The sequence below is a fragment of the Panthera onca genome, chromosome B1 (genome assembly GCF_046562875.1).
Source record: "Panthera onca isolate mPanOnc1 chromosome B1, mPanOnc1 haplotype 2, whole genome shotgun sequence".
NCBI classification, from domain to species: domain Eukaryota; kingdom Metazoa; phylum Chordata; class Mammalia; order Carnivora; family Felidae; genus Panthera; species Panthera onca.
The window spans coordinates 82,281,633-82,285,612 of record NC_138342.1 but is presented as its reverse complement, the minus strand read 5'-3'; the positions used below and the strand labels follow the sequence as shown (position 1 = coordinate 82,285,612).

Sequence of the window (3,980 nt, the reverse complement as noted above, 5' to 3'; positions counted from 1 at the left end):
GGGCACTGGAAAAGTTATATTTTCTTCTTCTTCTTCTTCTTCTTCTTCTTCTCCTTCTTCTCCTTGATTCCTTTTTTTTTTTTTTTTTTAATGTTTTATTTATTTTTGAGAGAGAGAGAGACTGGAGGTGGGGGGAGGAGCAGAGAGAGGGAGACACAGAATCTGAAGCAGCTTCCAGGCTCTGAGTGGTCAGCACAGAGCCCTATGCGAGGCTGGAACACACAAGGGGTGAGGTCATGACCTGAGCCAAAGTCAGACGCTTAACCGACTGAATCACCCGGGAGCCCCTGGAGAAGTTTTCAATTAGCAATAATCATGCCTCGGATAAACCTCGTTGGCTATGATACTGCCACTGTGCAAAGCTTAGGGGCACTGGAAATGAAAGATATAATAGGTTTACATTTTTTCTCTGCAGAATGAAGTCTGCAGAGATTTATATCAATCATATAAAAATATTTATTAATAAAGAAAATATATCAAAATATTGACAATAGTTTTTCTTGGAAATGTTGTCATGGGTGATTCTTTAAAAATGTTTTTTGTGTATTTTCTAAATATTGTATAAAGAGAATATGTTATTTTTGAAATCAGAAGTTAATATTTTTCGGGGTGCCTGGGTGGCTTAGTCGGTTAAGCGTCCCACTTCAGTCAGGTCATGATCTCACGGTAGGTTCGAGCAGACAAGGTGGAGCCTGCTTGGGATTCTCTCTCTCCCTCTCTATCCCTCTCTACTTGCACTTTCTCTTTCTCTCAAATAAATGAATAAACTTAAAAAAAGAAGTTAGTATTTTTCTCTGGAAAGTGCAGTTTCTAATTAATAACTTTATTTTGGAGGGAGGGAGGGGCAGAAAGAGAATCCAAAGCAGGTTCTGAGCCTGGTACTGGGCTCAAACTCACAAACTGTGAGATCATGACCCTAACTGAAACTGACTGAGCCACCCAGGTGCCCCAAAAGGTGCGGTTTTAAAAGTTCACATAGTATTAGGAGATTTTTTTTTTTTAATGTTTATTTATTTTTGAGAGAGACAGACAGAGCATGAGTCGGGGTGGGGGTGGGGGCAGAGAGAGAGGGAGACAGAGAATCTGAAACAGGTTCCAGGCTCTGAGCTGTCAGCACAGAGCCTGACATGGGACTGGAACCCATGAACTGCAGGATCATGTCTTGAGCTGAAGTTAGACACTTAACCGAGCCACCCAGGTGCCCCAGGAGTTTTTGATCTAAGCCATAGAAATAGGCATTGGCTAATCAGAAAGAAAATTTACTGGAAAGAACTCAGCTAGCTTTGGGAGCAGAGAGAGGGGGGAAGAACCAGGAGGATCTGAAAGGTGGTCTCAGTTCCTGTATCATTGAACTCCAGGGGGTTTTTGGTCTTTTTCTCCCTCTACTCAGTATCACAAAGGGTAGCTTCTGAGTACTTGCTCCCTCCTAAGGTGAGGGAGGGGCCTGGCACCTTGATTCACAGGCTTAGCTGACTAATTCCAAAGCAGGAGGAAATTGAGGTGCTATTTTCAAAAGAAAGTAGAATAAAATCGATGCCTGTTTTGTCATATTTTGTAAAAGACAGAATCTTACTGTACAAGCAATTATAACTGATTTCAAAAAGTGAAACAATTATGTTCTACATATACTTGTTTAATCATGTTTTTGAGACAAATATACTTTCTATGTTCTTCCTTGGACTCTGAAAGCTAATCTTCTTTAATGGTATGTGTGGGTATGGGATTAGAGGAGCATGGGGCGGGTACTGATCCTGGGGGACCAATTGTTCATAGAAAAATATAACATTTAATTCACTCACTTTTCAATTAAAGAACAGTAGGCACAAGAGTTAATCCATTAACTATGAGAATACACTTTAATTTTATATTATGACTCATTAAAAAATATTTTAAGTTGACCTCATTTCACAATGGATTTGAGGTGGGATGACCCATTGTCTAATCAAAGTTTTTTGATTTGCAAATGTGAGGTTCCCATTTCAAAGTAGCTAAAGACAAAATGGGCTGAGATGGAAGGATTCTGTCTAAAAATCTCATAAACCTCAAGGACAAGGTCCTCTTGAAGAAACCCAGAAGTAGAAAGCCTTTAGCATGGCTGGAGGCCTTTCAGAAGACAAAATGCACCATTTGTGTGACCCACGCTGTCAGAGTGCTATTTCTCTCAGCATTTATGCTTCCTTCCTCTTTCTGCAGAGAGACAGAGAGAGAGAGAGAGAGAGAGAGAGAGAGAGAGAGAGAGATTGGCTTCCTGCTGGAAACACAGGCACCCCAACTCTCCTAAAAACATCACCGCCATTTCAGCCACAGGAAGGGATCCTTTTTTTACTGAACCCCCTTGAGTGAGAAAGACTCTCTGGCAGGCCAGCCTGGATCTACACAGCCCTGTCCACTGTGAAGTACAAACATGGCCAGAGGTGGGGAAGTGTTTTGTGGCTGAGAAAGGCTGAGAGAAAGGGGTGGGTTATCAACTGGTCAGACAGTGCACTAAAGGTCTGCCCCGTATTAGTTCAAAGAGACAGAACAGTGGGGGAAGAGAGGACAGGGGAGGGAAAAATAGAAAAAGAGTGTTACTGAGGGAAACATGGAGAAGCTGGAGGTGATTCAAGAAGAGAAAATCAAAAGGATGGGGAGAAGCTCAGAGGAGAGTGTTTTAAGTCAGGATACTTTAAGCTGCATGAAACTGAAAACCCCTCTCACAGTGCCCGTAACCAAGTGAGTCTCTCTTATGACAGGAAGTCCTGAGGTAGGCTTAAGTCAGCCATGCAGCAATGTCTGCAAGGCCTAGGTTCTCTTCAGTTTCTCACTCTGCCCTTGTTGGTACGGTCTTTACTATCAGACTACATATAGGATCGAGCTGTTGTATCCAAACACAATTAAATCCAAGGCCAAAAAGAAACCATCTTTTAGGTGTGAGGAACCCCTCAGCACATTTTCCTCATGTCTCATTGGCCAGAATTGTGTCACAGCCCATTTCTGAACGAAACATTGGCAAGAGCCAAGTTTGTCTTAGAAGGTCAAGACATCCCTTGGAGCCTGGCAGGGGACTGGTCTTCCCAGAAGATATGGATGTTAAAAGAGGGGGGGACACTAGAACACTCCTCAGGTTCTGAGAGGAAGGAGGCAATGGGGGAGGGGAGGTAACCAGCTGTGCTGGTTGCATAGAAGTGAAAAAAAGGACTAGAGGAGCAGAGACAGTAAAAGGGAGAGGAGGGAGGCAGAAAAGTGGGCAAGACGAGTAAAACAGAGACAGACAAGCTCATTAAATTTGGTGTCTTAAATTTGGTATAATGCTGTTGTCATATCTTGCTGTTCAGCTCTGCAACTGTTAGAAGAACATGCTTTACCTATTTAACATGTTCTCACTGCTATTTGAAAGACTGGTTAACTTTTTGGTAGTTAAACTTACTAACCATTTTTCAACGTCAGAATTATAGAGGAGATGACCATAAGAGTCTCCAGGGAGAAAACTGTTCTTCTTCTTTTCTTCTTAAGATAGATCAAAATTTAAGGAGAAGTGAGGAAGTTGTGATGAAATACATACAATGATTATTTAGTTAATTGTTTAGTCTTTTTAATTTTATCTTTGTGACTGTAAAAGCAATATAGCTACATTAAAAAAAAAATTGGAAGCCAGAGACATGAAAACAAAATCACCCACAATCCCACAACCAACAACTGTTATTATTTATTGAGAAGTGACTCCTAACTTATTTCATCCAATTGCATAAAATTTTTGTAGGGTGATCTATTTTTCAAAACAGTTATATCATCCACATTGTACACATTTCAAAAACAAAAGCGTATATTAAAATATACAGCAGGTCTCTTTTGTATCATATCTTTTAGTTTTCCAGTGTGCTCCCCAACCCCACCCCAAACCTCTATTATCAATTTCTCTTATTTTCTTCTGTAGATGACTGACCCATTAACCAGAAATATGTGTGTATACAAAGCTTCCAGTCTCCTTTGTCAACGCTCTT

The 3,980-nt window shown here is 40.9% G+C and overlaps 1 pseudogene; it reads right to left on the bottom strand.

The window, feature by feature from the left end:
• Positions 1 to 231: 231 nt before the first annotated feature.
• Positions 232 to 364, bottom strand: LOC132693373 (U4 spliceosomal RNA; annotated as a pseudogene).
• Between the last annotated feature and the right edge of the window lie 3,616 nt (positions 365 to 3,980).